The 19480-nt window shown below is 38.1% G+C and overlaps 1 protein-coding gene across 2 annotated transcripts in view; it reads right to left on the bottom strand.

The window, feature by feature from the left end:
- The window catches only part of PDGFD (platelet derived growth factor D), a 189851-nt gene that overhangs the window by 42366 nt on the left and 128005 nt on the right, over positions 1–19480 (bottom strand). The gene's annotated exons all lie outside the window — the stretch shown is intronic.

The following is a 19480-nucleotide window of genomic DNA, read 5'->3' as shown; positions in this document are numbered from 1 at the left end:
TCAGAGAGAAATATTCTGTTCTAAGCTCTTCTTTGATGTGCTCGGTATCAGAAAACATTTAACTCCCAATTCTTCATTCGCCATTTCTTCCTCATAAGATTTCCACACTCAGTTCTGCAAGTTGGACTGGAAAGAAGCAACATAGCCACAGGAGATGAACGGGGAACACAACCTGAGAAAGCAAGTGTTAATTCTAATGCTATGTAGGATTTTTGCTGCACTTCAAGAGTTCCTTAATTCAAAGGGTTGACCGGCAACTTGATATATAACAAAATCAGAGTATACTTTTGGAGCTGGTAGCAGCATGGGAATTCTTGTCATTCCCATCATCTTCTCTCTTCTATTACATTTTCAATGGTCACCTGATCATATAATGATTGGATAATGGTGCACTGTTCCATGGTCTGGTAATCTTTGTCAAAAGAAGGGAAAAGATGATGATGGAATGTAAGGCACAGAAAATGCTTTGCAGAATACCAGTTAGAATTGAAATTCAACTCCTGAAAATGCTAAGTCCTAATTTGGCCTAGCATTTGTTTCTTCATAATAATACAGGATGTCTCAACCAGGGTTCTGTGGCACCCTAGGGTTCCACGAGAGGTCACTAGGGGTTCCCTGGGAGATCATGATTTATTTTAAAAAAAATATTTCAAGTTTGGGCAACTTCACATTAAAGAGGTAAGTTTCATTCTTTATTTTTAGTTTAAGAACACTGTTAAAGCATATATGCAGGCCTACACATGAAACAAATATAATAATTTTGTAACTTGTGGCCTATATTTGAGCCTGAATGGGCAGGGGTTCCCTGAGGCCTGAAAAATATTCCAAGGGTTCCTCCAGGGTCAAAAGGTTGAGAAAGGCTGTACTAATACATATATAAACAATTTTCTTTTTGTCCATTTGTATTCAGAGCAGATTAAAGGGGAAAAAAGCCAACAGAATAAAGTACTGAAGGCAATATTTTGTGTGGGAATGAGGAAGGATCACAAACTGGGTGCCACAACTACATTTCTATCAGCCATATTTCTGATACTGGAGGGACATAAAGAAACACCTTTGATGATGGCTGGATTCCTACAGTGAATGTATCTTCCTTCAGTTGCTGCCTTTTATAACATCATATCCCCTGAGATTAGACTGGCCCTGGTGGATTTTCAGAAAGACTTGGATCTGTTTTCAGACATGAGTGTCATAGTGGGGGCCCATGAGTTGCTGTTATTTTATTGTCAACTGGGTTTGTCCTTAGCTGCCATTATAGGACTTTCTTTTAATGTAGTTTGATGTTTAATTTTGGATTGAATTTTTATGTGATGTTAGCCACTCAGAGTCACTACAGTGAGATGGGTGGCCATATAAATGAAATAAATCATGCTCTCCTAGCCTGTTTTGGAAAGAAATGGTAAACAAAGAGCTGAATTGCAAGGATGAAATTTGATGTATTCATAAATCATAGAACTATAGAGTTGGAAGAGACAAGGATCATCTAGTTCCACTCTCCTTCAATGTGCAGGAAGCCCAATTAAACCATCTTCAAGAGGTGTCTAACTGGCCTCTTCTCAAAAATCTCAAGTCATGGAGAATCTACAGATGCCATTGGTTTCACTGTTCTATTGATCTGTCAGAATTTCCTTATATTTAAACAAAATCTAGGTAGCTGTGGATTATACCTGTTCTTTCTGGTCCTAGTTTCTCTTGTCATGGAATAGTTCTTGACTGTCTTCTCTATAGCTTCTGTTTATGTATCTGAATATAGCTATCATGTCTCCTGTAAGTAATCTTTTCTTCAGACTGAACATCCCAAGTTCATTTAGCCTCTCATCATAGAATATGACCTCAACTCCTAGTATTATCTTTGTTACCCTCTTCTGAATCATCTCTATCAATATCCTTCTGGAAATGTGGTGCCCAGAATCATACACAGTACTGAGGATGCCCAGAATCATACATAGAACTACCAGTAGTCTTTGATACAGTGCTTCTCCTAATGCAGCCCAGAACTGTATTGGTCCTTCAAGGAACCATCTCACACTGCTGGGTCATGTTCACTTGTGGTCAATGACCATACCAAAATTCTTCTCAGATGTAGTGTTTCCAAGCCATGAATCCCCTACCTTTTATATGTGTCCTACATTTTTTTCTCTTTCTAAATGCAGTATTTTACATATCTACCTGTTAAAGGAAATCTTGTTTCTCTCAGACCAGTCTTCCAACCTGTCCAGTATAGGGTAGGTTTCAGTCCTTCAGGGTAGACCAGATCAGGAAGCAGACTCTGCTGGAAGACTCAAACTACACTTTATTGCAGTGTTTCTCAACCTTGGGAACTTGAAGTCCACACATCTTCAAGTTGCCATGGTTGAGAAACACTGCTTTATTATACTAGCAAAATCTTGCAAGCATGGTTAGTGCTTTACCTCCCCAGCCCCCGGCCCTTATATCCCAATGAATGTGGGAGGAGCCTGCCTGAGTCTCTTCTGAATACTATCCTGTTTCCCAGGACTTAAGGAATCTTTCAGCCTTCTTTGCTTGTATAATGGTTCTTGCCTATTTCCCTCAGAGCCAACTCCCTCATTCTCTACAGTAGGGCTACCATCCTTGGGGCTGTTAAAGTCAGGATGACCACTAGTTGGCAGCAAATATTTTCTCTCTGCTGTCATCTACTGTCTAGATTTTTAGAGCCCAGATAAGTAGCTCTAGTCTAAGGCTCCTAACCCAAGGTCAAATGGTTACTCCAGAAAGCAGCAACAATGGGGAGAGAAGCAGGCAAAGCCATTTCTAGGACCTCTGTTGATTTCCCAGTTCCTACAAGGTATAATGCTATTATTTCAGCCTCATTCCTAGTTTCCTACTCAGATTATACTCTTGACACTCTCATCTTAATATTGTGATTTAAAAAAAAATCTTTTTTTTCCCCTATTATAAAATAGTACTTATTTCTGGGGCAGTGGGAGCCAGCTCCTTATTATTCTTGTAGCTACAATAGCATTTTAAGGGTTATGATTTTAAAGAGAAACTGTAATTATTCAGGCTCTTTTTCTCCTTATAGAAAGCATGAATAAGCTCCTTTTGTTCTTGGCAATTATAAGTAGAGTAAGGCATAATATTGAAGCTGTCATGGGGAGTATTAAAGTATTGTGTGTTTTACCACAGAAGATAGATAGATAGATAGATAGATAGATAGATAGATAGATAGATAGATAGATAGATAGATAGATAAAACTATGTATCAAAAAGGGGGGAATGGAAATTGTGGGTGTTCCTCAGCCCCTCCCAACTGTCATCAACAAGGTAAAAATGGAAGAGAATCACTTTAAGGAAAAAAAGGTGGAGGGGTTAGAAAGGTAAGCTTTTTACTCTGGTGATGGCCCCTTTCTGAGCACATCTCTTTTTCTCCCTGTCCCTGCCATAAGTGGCACCACTCCATTCTCATATATCAGAGTTTAGCAACTTTTTGATAGTCTAAGGGGCTCATTGGGTGGGGCTGATATTTTTCAGAGGGTTGTGGGGATTGTTGTGGGAGTGAGGGAAATCTTTTTAAAATTGAGTTTACTTATTTGAGAGCTTACTTTACAATCTGTTTGTGTATTGCCTGCCTCAAACTGGCTGGAAACTTGGCCACTGAATTTCTCTGGCATTCCCTGGTATAACTTTGGAGCCACCAAAAGAGTTTGGAGGACTGCCGATGGCCATGGGACTCTAGATTGCTCTGGTTCTACATATGGAGCTAAGCACCCAAAGACTCTGTACTTCTGCCATATGCAATGGTTGCTTAATTGACCTGTGTAGGATTGTGGTAGTAGGTTTAAGAGTCTTTAGCCTTGCCTTTAGCCATGGAGATAGCAGTACCTTGCCGACAGCTGCTGATTCCAAAAAAGCTAAGTATGGTTGGACCTGGTTAGCACTTTAATGGGAAATCACTAGCAAAGCCTAGGACTGTAGGTTAGACCAGGGAATTGATAAATATCTCAGAATGTGGCAATGGTCAACCACTTCTGTATGGCTGCCAAAAACTTGACATGGATGTAATTAATTTATCTCATTTAGAATTTCTTCTGTATGGAGTCAATGACTCTATGTAGTCAGCAAGAGTCAAGTTCATATTAAGGAGGATCTTTCCCTTTTCTTTGATTTTGCCTTTCACATCACCAAGATCCACCTCCCTTTCCTTATCCTGAGATATCTGAAGTGGAGATTTTAATCTAATTCCTAATGTAAAATTTAGTCCCCTTGAGAGAAAACTTTGACGAACTTCTTCCCTGATGATGGACAGCTTTGGGAGTCAGAACCTGCCTTGATTAAAACTGCAAAATAAAAAACCTATACACCCTACCCAGTGTTTCTGTAGCCTCTCTTGTATTCAGCAGAGCAGAAGCATGACTCCTTGGACTCAACAGGAGATTAACAATCGTGATGTGAAAGAGGCAGAGATGTCATTTTCATGTCCACCTACGCTTGATTGGAGGGACATTAAAGGATGACATGTTGAAGTGGTCCTGTAACTAAGGGCTTTCAGGACTGTGTGTGCCTACTGTATGTCTGAAGCAAACATACATGGTCTTCCTTCCCACTATTCAGATACTGTGGGGATAAGAAGATACTTAACTCATGGGCTGGAAACATTTCTGCATTACAACACTTTATAAAACCTTTCTGTCACAGATATTTATTTATTTTAAAAAGAGGGGAGGGGTGCTGAAATCAGCTAGGCAATGGAGTGCTCTCTTTTGTGTTCCCTAAAAAAAAAGGATATACATTTACAGTATCATCCTACACACTTCTTATAAATCTAGAATAAACTCCACTAACTTCTGTAGGGATTACTCCCAGGGTGGTTAGAATTACAGATCAAAATGTCATTTTGCATTTAAAACAATGAATGCATTTCATATGCAAATGTCATCCGATGAATCAGCCGATGAACTGATTAAGATTTCTGGCATTACTGTGACAGACTTGTTTATTAGTATTAGCGATGGCTGGGTTCCAAATGTCTTTCAGCTCATTTTAAAGGCTTATGCAATTATACTACCTAATATGCACCCAATTAATTATTTAACAACCAGATCCCTATGACAAGTTCTACAATTCTCCTAAAATGCCCCTTCAATACCTTGAATGCCCTTCCGTATGGCTGCTACTTAAGAAAAACAATCTGAAGACCTCTTGGGCTCATGGTTCCAACCTCACACTTCTTCTGATACTTTTTTGTTATCTTAAGTTGCCATAAGTTTGATTAGGATGAGGGAAAAGCAAACTAGAACATCTTTGCAATCTTCTTGTCAGTCTATCCATAACTGCAAAGCCTAGTATTTTTCTCACCCTTTCATCTTGTTATTCCTTCTTCTCCTATTTCCACCTGCTCCCATCTTTTAAAGAAAAAGCAGCAGTTTGTTTTTTTTCCCCCTGGGTTTCTTCTTACTTTCTGCCCTGGATTTGCCTTCTGAAATATGCTGGGCTGCAGGAAAAGAGATTGCTTGTGCTTGCACAACACAATCAAGTCAGTTAAAAACCTAGTGTGAAACTTTCTTGCTTGCTTGCTGAGCATATTATGCAAACTGAGCCTGTTTGGTTAGATTATGGTTAAATATGATTGATTGATTGACTGATTGATTGATGCCATCAAGTCATTCTCAGCTCTTAGTGACCACACAGATTTTCTGCTTGATGATCTGTCCCTAACCTGGTCTTTCAAGTCTCCCAATGGTGCACTCAATGCCACTGTAACTGAGTCCATTCCCAATGCTGCTGGTTGTCCTCTTTTTCTCTTTCCTTCCACCTTTCCCAAGGTGGATGGGGGAATAAAAGCTTCTTCTCCAGAGAGCTACATCTTCACATAATGTGTCTGAAGAAGGATAGTTTCAGCCTGATCATTTGTGCCTTGAGTGAGAACTCTGGGTTGATTTGTTTGATGATCCATTGGTTTGTTTTCTTGGCTGCCCACTGTATTCTCAGGAGATTTCTCCAGTAGCAAACTTCAAAAGCATTAATACACTTTCTATCCTGCTTCTTTAAAATCCAACTTTCACTTCCATTGAAGTGTCATGGGGAATACCATGGCTTGCCCAGTTTTGATCTTTGTAGGCATAGAGACATCATGGTATTTGAATATATTTTCCAAGGCCTTCATGGCTGTTCTATCAAGTGTTAGTCAGAAGCATATTTCTTGACTGCTAGTTCCTTTACTGTTGATGGATAAATACTATATACTGTGAGAATGAAGCCACTGACTGGGTTCACACATTATATTAAGCTATATTAAGCTATTATATTAAGCTATATGATAGCTTGTTTGTTTTGGCTTTCTGTATTGTATAAACCTAGTCACTGTGTTTTGTAAAATCATGTTTTATACTTTAACACTATGTGGGTCTAGCCAATTGTGGTTCATTTAACAAACCATCATTTAAAAAGAGAGCCAGTTTGGTCTAGTGGTGAAGGCAATGGGCTGGAAACCAGAAGATGGTCCTATCCTGCTCCTTTTGCCTCTGCAAACTATCACTAAGTAGTAGCACCAAGTCACAGCCTTCATTTCACCAAGTCCTTCCTGAAATGAAGGGATAAATTTGCCAAGTAACTGTGCCTACTCTTTTAGCACTCCAGAAATCAGTGATTGGAGCCAGTAAATTAAGACCAGCCCATAAGGACATTTGTCATTGACCATGTCAAGCCTGGAACACCAGAAAAGCTACGGATAAGCATGAGCTTCTTATTTTTTTTAAAAAAGTTTTTGAATGTTTCTGGGTTTATATTGGAATAGGGGACTTTCTGCATTGGTTCAGTCAACTGCTTTCTAAGGACTTTGCTGGATAGTTCCAAGGCTCTTGCATTGTCCTTTTCTCATGCCTGCAAAGCAATACAGGAGGGATATTTTAAAACAAATTGTTGTGGTAAAACCCTTGAAGGTATTCTAGTGAAACTTGCCATGGATAATTATTTTCTGAAGAGTCCATAGAGGAGGGTCAAACAAGTCAAGATGGTGGCTGCAATTTTGCAGTCAAAGCTCCATTTTTTAAAAAAAAATATGCATTAACACACGTAAAAAAAGGGACAGGCCTTCAGTTGTACAGCTGTGGGTACCATCTTGACTTTTTGATACCTTCCCTGTGGAGGCCCCTGACTATTTTCATTCCATTCTTCCAAAAATGAAAATCCTTCTAGCATTTTGAAATGGGCAAATCTTTGTTTCAAACTGAATCAAGTTGCCCTCAAATCACATATCTGAACTGAATCATGCCTTTTTTTTCAGATTTTGAATCACCAGTTTAAATCAAATCAGTACCAATTTAAAAGGCACCTAAAAAAGAAATACCCCACACTGGCTGTTGTGCTAGACTGTTCCTTCCCTTCTCGATGCAGTGTTGTTTGATTAAATAGATTCTGGTTAATTACATTTTCTACTTGGACTCCTAATTGTTGTTTTATAGTAGATTTGGGTTTAATTGGCATTAGCTGCATTGCAGAGATGTGCATTCAAAGGAGGACTAACCAAGGATATTGGATTTTTCTACAACACTTTGATATCACACCTAAGTACACATTTGTACAACTGTGTGGTGGGAGGAAGGGCAAGGTGCTATTGAGTGCTATTAAGCATCCATCTATGTGCAAGAACTGTGGCTATGGGCAGAACATGAACTTGTCTTACTGAATTTACTTGAAGATTCATTGACTTTTTAGAAGCTCTGTGGATTCCATTTCATTTTGCAGTAAACATGTAAGAGAAATGTCATGTTTCACAGGGAGAACAGAAGGTAAAGCAATTTATTTATCTCCCTTCCTGAAGGAGAATGCATTGCCTTTTGGAAAGAAGGTGGGGTGTTAGTGTATGGATGTGCGTAATCTCCAAATTAAAGAAGGAAAAGCCTTTATAAACTTTCTAAGATAATAATACTGGCATATGCGAGAGACCTTTCTCTGTCTCTAAAGATTAAATGCATGGTCTTTTGCCAGATTCATTGTTTACCAGTGGGATCAAAAGATGCTGATTTAGTGGAAGCAGCAAAGAATGCTGCTATTTGGACTGTTTTAAACTGACCTTAACCGGATAGTCTGAAAGGGAATGCATGAGAGAGATCTCTTTCTTCCCATTGATTGTGTAACATTGGTTTCTCACATCTTTGCAAAAGAGAAAAAAAGAAAGGGTCTTTAAAGGATATCAGGATTATTAATTAAAAAAAAAACAAGGCACAATTCTTTCTGAAATTCCTTATTAATGACTGATATAGAAGATGTGATGAGCTGTACACCATAGTTGGTATTTCAAATTCCAGGATCAGGAGGCAACAGACATTTTAGCAGTTGGGCCAAATTTAAATACCGTGATTTTCCGCCTACTTGCAGGAATATAAACCCCACTGAACAAAATGGGATGCGCGCCACGCTGAACATTACGAGTTGTCGCACACATCTTTTTTTAAGAAGATTTTTTATCCTGACTTTATTATTTTTTATAAATAACTCACGGTGGGGAACATACCTAATACTCCTTCCTCCTCCTATTTTCTCCACAACAACCACCCTGTAAGGTGAGTTGGGTTGAGAGAGAGTGACTGGCCATCACATTTTTCCCATCGAAGATTTATCAAACATCAGAGACAAATTTGTAAAATGCTGTTAAACTCTGAGAGCCCATCCCATCCAAGAAAACATACTGAATAATGTGTTGCCCCATTTTCACAGCACAAAAGTTGGCTACCCTGAGAGTTATGTGATACTTCACAGCCAAAAAGAACACAATAATATAAAATGCATCCAATTTGCCTGTATAATCCATGTATTTCAAATTTAAAGTCCTCCTTTTGGCTATATATAAGGTTTCAGAAAGAACACAATATTCTAAATATATTTTTTGTGATTATTTTATCTGCCATTTAATCCATGCAGAAATTCTAGCCATTAAAAAAAACCCACAGAACATTATTTTTATATGCATATCTAAGTCAAAAGTCAGTGTTATAGACTGGCATATTAATCATGCAGTGCTGATTAAGACATTTAACTAGGCCACCTAAAAAACTAGCGCCTGCATGTTTATATAACAGGCTAAGCTTGGTTAGTGTTAGTTTTTCTGTGATTTAGCAGGTTGTATGACCCCAGCCTGTCTAATGAGATTATTACTTAATTTGCTTTGCAAACACAGAAAATTGGTTACTCCAGTAACTAAAGATAGTGTGTGGTGCAAACCCAGCTAATGTATAAAGTCAAAGGACAGTACTGTCAAGAAATACTCTTTAACCTTGACTTGGAAAAGGCATTTTTTTTTTCCTTTTGCTTTCTGGATGGGAGTGCCATGTAAGCAGCTATAGAAGAAAAATAGTGCATCTGCATATTTCCTGACTTATATGCATTGAAAGGTTGGGTGCATGAATAAGCACTTTCCACATCTTTAATCTCTTTCTAAATGCACCTGGCAGATATACCTGAACCAGCACTGAGGGGGCATTGCAAGCACCAAGAACTTTGGCTAAGAGGAGAAAGAAGACAAATTTTATTTGCCCACAATTGTGAAAGAGATAAATCGTCTGCAAAGCACCTGATTATTATCCACTGTCTCGTTATTCCCAGCCAGCCTCAGTGTGTTCAAACAAGAAATGCATTTCTCAGGGAATTATTTAGATGTTCAGATTAGCTGGTTTTCAGCTTACTTAACAAATATGCCTAGTAATTGCAGGAATAGCTGAAGCCATGTTACATTAAATAGGGTGTTCCAGTTTACAGTGAATAGTCCTTCATTTTCAAAACTGTCCCATCAGTGCTTCTAAATGCACTGCTGCTGAAAACAAGCAGCCAAACAAATATTTGTTTGATTTCCCTTTATTCAGCAACTCAATTTTTTATTTGCACAACAAATAATGTGGTCAAACGGCAAGTGTTTGGGGCTTGTTGGAAGAGAGTCTGCAAGACACATATTTTGTATGGTCCCTAAATTCAATCCATGGCCTTTCCTTAAGAAAAGAATCAGGAGGTATTTAGGTGATGGCAAAGATCTGTCCTAGAAGCCAGAAAGCTACTGCCAATTAAAATGAGGACAACCTTCCTCAACTGATGACTTTTAGATGCGTTGGACCCTGACTCTTATCATCTCCAGACAACAGAGCAATGATCATGCTGGCTAATGACAATGCAAGTTCTAACTCAACACACTTAGAGAACAACAGATTGGGGGAAGTTGGAGATGGATAAATTCCTGTGTAACTCAAATGCACATTTTAGGCTGAAATCATAACTACGTCTTTGAATGGCATGAACTGCTTCCCAAAACCGCTTAGGTTTGGGAGAAAAAGTTAATTTGACTGGATTTCATTTGTATTTAACTAAAATTATACTAATTAAATGCAGTTACCATGTTAACCATTGATATATTTTTTTCCCTTTTGGTATATTAAAGATTACTTCTTGATAGCAAGTATTGGGTGTTCTTGGAGACACACTGAAGACATTTTTAGGGCCACATATGGCTTTGGGACCTTAAGTTGTACCTCTGCTTGCTACGGTCCTTTGGTGCAACCCCCTAAACTGATAAGTGAATCTATGTGATCATGTCATCTCATGGATTTTGGAGATAGGAAATAAATAAATATGATGCTTATTAAAAGACATTTTCTTCTTCATTGATTTAGGCTTACTTTTGTCAGCATTACCAGGAAGTTGGTCATCTTTACTTTTTCTCTTACCATCCAACAAAAACGATTCCATTTTCAAAAGCTTGAAATTTAGGAAAACGGATAAATATATCAAATTTCGTATAGGCATCCCAAAGACAATGCATATAATATTACAAAGCACTTGGGAAGGAAGTTGCTATTTAGTGTGAAACCATCTCCAATCATAGCATAACATCTGTTTGGCCATCTCTCAAAATTCATTCCAGGCTCTGATCACTGTTCAGCTAGGCAAACTTTATCAGCTTTATAAAAATAAATGTGACCACGAATCCAATTTAAAAAAAAAAAAAAAATGCTCATGACCCTTTGGTGGGTCATGACCCAGAGTTTGAGACCTCTGATGTAAGTGATCCAGATTCAGGTGAATAAGAAACCTAACATATTTGGCTTCAGAATGGGCATGATGTGGTATAAAGCCCAGCAACCACTGATCTATAGTATCTTAGAGTCTCTCCTCCTAAACCACTCCTTTATGTAGTGGTTAAGGCACCAGGCTAGAAACCTGGAGACCGTGAGTTCTAGTCCCACCTTAGGCACAAAGCCAGCTGGTTGACCTTGGGCCAGTCACTCTCTCTCAGCCTTAGAAAGAGGCAATGGCAAACCACTTTCAAAAAACCTTGCCAAGAAAACTGCAGGGAGTTGTCCAGGCAGTCTCTGAGAATTGGACATGACTGAACAAATTAAAAAAAAAAAACTACACACCATTACTATAACATATGACTCAAATGAAGAAAATTATGCTAATTCCAACAAAAAAAATCTAGATCTATAAAACAATTCTGCTGTAACATAGTGTGACGTTTGTCAAATAAAAATTATGATAGTCTATATGGAATAGAATAAGAGGTTAGCAATTTCTTCTTGTACAGTACAATATCAAAACCTTAAAATAAAACCAGAAATGGAAATGGGTGAAAAATCTCATGAGATTGCCTAATCTGGTGAGATCTTGTTGATCTAACCTCTTTGATATAATGTGAGGGCCCTGAAATCTTGCATGGTTGGGCGATCTCATAAAAATTGGCCCAATATTATTTATTTATAATCTTGGAAGTGCCTCGGTGCCACTTAGAGGTGTGGTGGGCATTGTGGTATCAGCAGGCACCTAATGTAGGAAGCAATGGATGGAACTGTGTATATAATTTTAATTAGAATGGAGATGTGAGCACAGTTCTTTCACATACAAACTAAAAATAATGCTCATTGATCCAAAGATATTTGAAAGAGAAGAAACAGTAGTGAAGGAGAGACAAAGTACAGATCTTTAAATGGCAGAAGACAGCATGAGTAATAGGGAGGAATTAAAGGAAGGGAAAAATATAAGCTCACAATGAAGAAAAATCTTCCTGTCAGTGAGATTTTTCTTTGAGATGATCTCTCTGAAAGAATGATAGAAGGTCTATTTATTCAGGCTTTTAAAACAAGACCAGGCGAAAAGCTGGAAGAAAGATACAATGGAAGAGATTTCTGTCTTGACAGATTTTTTAATGAGATATCCTAATAGCTTTTTTTCAAATCTTTAGTCTCAGTGTCTGCATTCCTTTCTAATAGTATAAAACATTGCTGGTATTTGACTTAATCCTGCAAATAACCCCCCGGGGGTTACTAGTATCCACTGCTATAAACACTACATGAAGATTTACTTTTTAAATAAATTTGGACAATTATGTTTTCCAATCCTAGGATAAAATTTTGTGATCATGAATCAATTTTTAAATTGCATTTAAAACTGTGTTTTGAAGACACAGTGCCAAAACATACTGATGAAAGTCAATACTTCTATCTATAAAAGTATAATGTATCCATAAGAACTAGTGAATTTGTAAACCATCCAATTAGTAATGATTGAAAGCAACTAATAGCCTCTGAAAACGCATAAAAAAACAGAGCCAGCCTTACCATTAAGCAGAGTGAAGTAATTTATTTATTTGTTTAATCAATATAGACCTGGGAAGTCCTTAAGATTGCTTACAAAACTAAAGAAACCTAAAAACTTAGAATATAAGAAGTTAAAAACATAAATCAAAATTAACACTAAAATCAGTTAACAGTTAAAAACCTTGTGAATGAAATAGTTTTTCTGACTTCCTAATTGCTGGAAAAAATGGAGCTAAATATAATTTCTGAAGGATTGCATTCCATAGCTAAGGTCAACATAAGAGAACGATGGACCTCTGAGGATGAGAGCATCTTCAAAAGAGCAGGAGGTGATATTGGAGCATTTCCTGAAATTTCATAAGAATTTGCTTCCCTAAATAATTTTATAATTCCTTTTTCTAAAAAAAAAAATCTCTGATTTTTCATTGTTTTGAAGTATATTTATTTGACTGTGCATATGATTTGCACAAGCTGAATAGGATTTGTCTTCTATGAAGATTTGTGGATCTTACAGAAAGCAAATATCCACTCCAATAATTTAACCTAATTTCATGAAAAAATCATAGAAATTGCTTTAACATAGTAATTTGGAATTAAAAGCAAATATGATGAATATGTCCAATTAAATTTGCAGTGCTTGCAAAAATATACATGCAAAATGATAGAACAGCCCTCAGGCTATATTCAAGAGCTCTTTTCTATTCCATATCAGAAACTAATTTACATTACGATATATTGGATGATCTGTTCCAGTATGTTACATCATACAGATTCCATTCCGCATCTACAAAAGTGGTATGGCTATGTGTATTAGGTTAAATAATTTTCTGCAGTTACAATAATGGGGGAGAAGACAGGAAATGAGACATTCAAAATATTGAACTTTGAACTTTGCCTCTGGTATAGAAATAAAAAAAAGTCTGTCCATCATCAAAATCTCTGTTGGGCATCATACCTCCTTCAGGAGCTTGATTAAATGCACAGATTGTGGACTTTCCTTGAAATAGTGAAACAGCTTCATGAGTTTTCTGTTAAATCACTGTACATGCTGCTATGGACTTTCTAATTTACAAAACTTCCCACGTGGCCAAATGTTTTACCTCCCTGCTTTTAAACTTTTAAAAACCTACTCATATGATCCAATGATAATTTTAATATTTATTTTTCAACAGTTTAGGGATCTGAATGGAATTATACCTAGGGCAGACTTCCTGAAAATCAGTGGGAAGTCAGCTGGTCATCAACAAACCAGGGTTTGATTTCTAAAGACATCTAAGGCTGTATTCATCCCATTATTTTTTGAATATGCTATAGAAACTTTTTAAGCCACTTTGAATATATTTATAAAAATAAAGTGTGGTAGAAATGGCTAAATAAACCTGCATACTAATGTGAAAGTACTATGCATTATCATTCTGCTGAAGTTTACATTCTGTAAGGCCCTAATAACTTCCTCATTTAAACTCATGATAAGGGGCTTCCTCATCTCATGCTGGGGAATTCAGAAACTCGAGAAGCACCACAAAACTGTTAAGGACCATAACAGAAGGCACGGGCAAGTTTATTTCTCTCCAGCTCAGCCAACGTAACACTTTTTTTTTTCCACAAATGTAAGGTGGATAGAAGAGAACGTTGCTGTTGAGAGGCATCTCGTTTTCAGTCTGCTGGAAATATACGATTGCTCTGTTTTGTTTTGTTTTTTAAATACTGTGTTGAAATTCACCTTACTTATTATAGGCCCTATTAGCCCTATTCTAATCCAACTGTTAGGATCATTGGAATGGCAGCAGGCTTGCTGTTATCATCCTTATTCCCATCAAAAACAATGAGATGGAAAGCCAACCCTACGAGTGAACAGCCTACACTATTTGTGTTGTCTGCCCACATCTTTTGCAATGGTGATCTTCCAGAATTTGAAATTGAAGAGGGGCTAAACTTCAGGTGGCCCACAAAAGATGGTGACTGGCAGCCCAGTATGAGCACCTCCATATCTCTTCTCCCTCAAGTGACTCTTAATCACTTGGGAGATTAGCATACCCAAGTAGGACTCATGTATTTAGCAAAACCACATGTACACTGCTTCATATATCCAAAATATTTAAAAGTAGATTGACATCAGAAATAAACAACTTTTTGGGGCTGCATGTTTAGCACGTTGAGAACATGCTGTGGATGTTTTCAGTGATTGGGGGTTGCTTGATCAGTGCATGGCTATGATGATGGATGTGGTAATCACAAAACACTGATTTCATGGAGTAATCAGTAATTTTACTGGAGTAAAATTAGTGACCTTGCCTCTCTATCACCTGAAGTTACTTTTGTCTTCTTTCTAGGCACATAAGCATCATTCCAAACAAAGCACTGGACTGAAACCACTTGCCATTTTTTAAATTTTCTAATTCAATAGAGGGCCTAGAGGCATTCATATAAATTAGGATGATGTTAAAGTTTATGCCAGAGGTTGTCACTTTACTTTTGGTTTAATGATTCTTCTTTTAATTAAAAGAATATAGAGTCAGGCAGAGCTGGAAACCTGGCAAGCCTACAGCATTAGTGCCCACAAATACTGTGGTGACTTCCCTGATGTACCGATCTATCACTGCCTCTCTGAAGATCTTCCTAAATGTGTTGATGATCAAAATGTGCCATATATGTTCTTTTGGTGGTGGTTGTCTGATTGTCTGGAAGTTGAACTCCCTCTTGTCCATCTCTCCCATCCTTTCTTCCTTTTGAGATTATATGTTATAAAACCCTAAAAAAGGCTATAAACCCAAGTCACCATTGAGCTGAGCTTAATTCTGGTGATCCATGCTACTTTCTTGGCAACAAGATGGATGAGGTCTCTCACTGCCTTCTTCTTAAAGCAATAATGATGTTTTCACTCAGGATAAGTCCATTCATAAGAAAAAACAAACGCAAACCACTCCATGTTGATACATCATAATAATCTAAACTGACATCCTGATATTCATGAACTGTACCTTTATGGCTACAGTCCCTACAGGCCATTAATTATAAGGACTGGCTCAGGACTTACTCCATATCTTATTCTTATAAAAAGGGGAAATGCAGAGCCACAATCTCATCTCATGCTGGGGAATTCAGAAACTCTAGAAGCACCACAAAACTGTTAAGGACCATAACAGAAGGCACGGGCAAGTTTATTTCTCTCCAGCTCAGCCAACGTAACACTTCTTTTTTCACAAATACAAGGTGGATAGAAGAGAACGTTGCTGTTGAGAGGCATCTAGTTTTCAGTCTGCTGGAAATATACGATTGCTCTGTTTTTTGTTTTTTGTTTAAAACAAATACTGTGTTGAAATTCACCTTGCACTTCCTCAGAAATGTTCTTCTCTTGTTTTCTATCTCAGGAAGCCTAAGAATTTCTTTTGAATTTATCTTGGTGGTGCCTTGAACTTCAGCTGGTGGTGGGTGCAGCTTCTCAGCCTTGCAAGTAGTCTAGACCAGAAGCACACCCAGAAGTACTTGTTGTTTATTCGTTTAGTTGCTTCCTACTCTTCGTGACTTCATGGACCAGCCCACGCCAGAGCTTCCTGTCGGTCGTCAACACCCCCAGCTCCCCCAGGGACAAGTCCATCACCTCTAGAATATCATCCATCCACCTTGCCCTTGGTCAGCCCCTCTTCCTTTTGCCCTCCACTCTCCCTAGCATCATCATCTTCTCCAGGGTGTCCTGTCTTCTCATTATGTGGCCAAAGTATTTCAGTTTTGCCTTTAATATCATTCCCTCAAGTGAGCAGTCTGGCTTTATTTCCTGGAGGATGGACTGGTTGGATCTTCTTGCAGTCCAAGGCACTCTCAGAATTTTCCTCCAACACCACAGTTCAAAAGCATCTATCTTCCTTCTCTCAGCCTTCCTTATGGTCCAGCTCTCGTAGCCAAATGTTACTACGGGGAACACCATTGCTTTAACTATGTGGACCTTTGTTGTCAGTGTGATGTCTCTGCTGACAGTAGTCTAGACCAGAAGCAAGTAGTCTAGACCTGAAGCACACCCAGAAGTACTAGCTCTGACTTTATTGTAAGGTTACATTAACAGAATCTTGCAAGTCTGAAAGTACATCTCTCCCTCCCAGTCACCTTTACAGTCCAAGAAACTACTGAAAGTCTCTTCTGAGAAGCTTGCCACACCCCCATTCCTTCTGTGGACTCAGCTGTCGCTTGTCTGACTGTTGTCTATTCTGCGGCTCTTCCTCCTGTCTCCTAAGGTCATTCCCACATACCATTACATTACTTCTGATAATGCTGGTTTCTGTTACAAGTCTTTCTATCACACTGAAACCTGTCTGTCTGCCCTCACTTCCTAATCTGAAAAGGTCAAATGGGAGGAATTCCCTCTTGATTTCTTCCCATGGAATGTCTTTCAAGTGTGACAAGCCAGGAAGGGTTCAGATTTCTGGAGATAGGATTATATATCAAAACAGTTACACATGCCCCTGAATAATTTAATTATAAACTGCATTGAGGATTTTTTTAAAAAAAGGAAAGCAGGATACAAATATTTAAAATAAATAAATCAAATGTGAGGGCCTTATATGCCACCGATGAGAATGTCTCCAAGCATTTTTTCTCCTTTAAAAGCAATTTGCTTTCATCAAATTGTAGAAGAGTTAAAAATGCCAGAGAACTTTTCAGTATGGCACTGGTACGACCATTGCATATGATTCCATATAATGGAGTACTTAAAAAGACATCTAAGCAGCTTGTGATATCACTCATTTTCTCCAAGCTAGAGCCTACCGGTCATGGTAGTCTATAACAGCCATAATTTTCAACTGATTGCTCTGGTGAGAATTGTGAGATTTATAATCCATCATATCTAGAGACTACCAAATTAGAAAAGTTTGCTTTTGTAAATGCAGAATGCCTATAAAGAATGTGTTAGAATCAAAGATGGGGATCATTATATATTATTTTCATTTTCATGCGGAAAAAAAAGACGTTTGGACCTGTTCCTTTAAACTTGCATGAAATGCTCAGAGGTCTCACGATCTAGAAAGGACCTTCTGGTTTCTGAGCAGCATGGGACTATGTTCTCTCACAAAGGCTGCTGGCAAGCAAAATTGACTTTCTGTGCACATCCTTGACATCACAGACCCTTGGCAACGGCCTTCATCAAATTTCCACTCCTGAAAAAAAACACAAATCTGTGCTCTTTTGCAATGTTATATATTTTCTTGTTTTCTGAAGCCCCAGGGTTTCAAATTAACTGCACACAGTTTCTCATAAAGCTGACTAATTATAGGAGAGGTCCTTTGGAAATATCACACAAAGCAACAGTGCTTAATTTTTATGCATTGTGGTACTCCAGGGAAAGCAATATCATAAATTGTTGTTTTGCTAAATTGCCTTCAAATTAAAGGCTTCTACAGTATAGACACTTAACTCATGAGAACAGCTCTGGAGAGCTATGTCAATAGCCTGTTTAACTCAGTATTCTGACTCCAAAAGGGCCCAGATCTGGATTCTTCTGGATCTTTCAGCACTGAAGCCTCCATACAGTTTCCTCTTCCTTAGTCATTGACCTGAAATGCTTTGGCTGATAAGAAAATAATCTGACTCACTAGCATGTATAATAGATATCAGAGTTGGACATAAATACCATTTGAGATTCTCCACTAAGTTTGTGAGCAGGGAAATTAGCTGAATGATTTCTCTAACATTCTCTAAAAGGGCTGGATTTTCTCCTCACCAAGCCCATACCAAGAAACCAATTCTTCCAGTAATTCCAATAATTTTCCACAACCTTTATCAGGCAACAATGGGTCATTGTAATCACAATAAGCTAGTCTTCCTCAGGCAGTAGGCTGCAGATCACAATTTCCTTCATCCACATTGTCCAAGGGCAGGACTCCGCCTTACCAGTGGCAGTAGCAATATGAAAAGAAAAATGGCCCTTTGAAATTCTCCACCAAATATGTGGGCAGATAAATTCTTTCTTTGAATTTCTCCAGAGGAATTTCCTCAACAATTTATCAAAGGCATAACTCCCTCTTTAATTACCTTTTTTAGCACTGCCATATGGGAAAAATACTATCCTGATGCTTTCTTTGCTGGAACTTTCTTTGCTAGAAGTGTGGGAAGATGATGTCAGCCTTGTGAGGTAGTCCAGACAAGAAGCACACTCAGAAGTACTAGCTCTATCTTTACTGTAAGGTTACATTAACTGAATCTTGGAAGACTGAAATTACATCTTTCCCCCCTCACCTTTACAATCCAAGAAACTAGGGAGGGTCTCTTCTGAGACATTTGCCACACTCCCATTCCTTCTGTGGGCTCAGCTGCCTCTTATCTGACTGTTGCCTACTCTGCGATCCTTCCTCCTGTCTCCCAAGGCAATTCCCACATACCATTACAGGCAGGGACACTGAAGACCGATAAAAAGAGATGCAATGAAAGACAAGATGGTCACAGATGTCTGCCCCTCCATGTAATTCTGAATTTCTCTTCTCCTTTGGAATAAATTCTAAAGCAAACCCTCTCTGACCAAATGAAAAGACAACTGCAGCAAAATGCAGGAGAATTTTCTGCCCAATCCAAGAGAAATCCATAAAGTAAAAAAGAGAAGAAGGTGGAGAAAACTGAATAGCAGCTATTTTCTCAGTAAGATGTTTGCTCAGGTTTCAACATGCCTTGAAATTTATATAATGAAAAGCAGAGTGACACCACTGTGTCACTGATATAATTACCTGGCTCATAAGAATTCTGTCCACAGACAGATGCTAATTGGTATGTTTATTTTTAAAATAAATTTCTAACCACAAACGGCTAAAGCACAACTCTTATTTTTATGTTACTTGATCTACTGATTTCCCCTGTGGAGTATCTATCACAATGTATTGTATTTATATCCTAATATACAGGCATAGGAGGGAACTTCCCACACTCAAAAACTCTGTATGGTGGGCTGATAGTACATG

This window comes from Candoia aspera, chromosome 5 (assembly GCF_035149785.1).
Source record: "Candoia aspera isolate rCanAsp1 chromosome 5, rCanAsp1.hap2, whole genome shotgun sequence".
In the NCBI taxonomy this organism is placed as follows: Eukaryota; Metazoa; Chordata; class Lepidosauria; order Squamata; family Boidae; genus Candoia; species Candoia aspera.
Note: the sequence above shows the minus strand (reverse complement) of the source record. Positions and strands in the feature narration are given on the sequence as shown.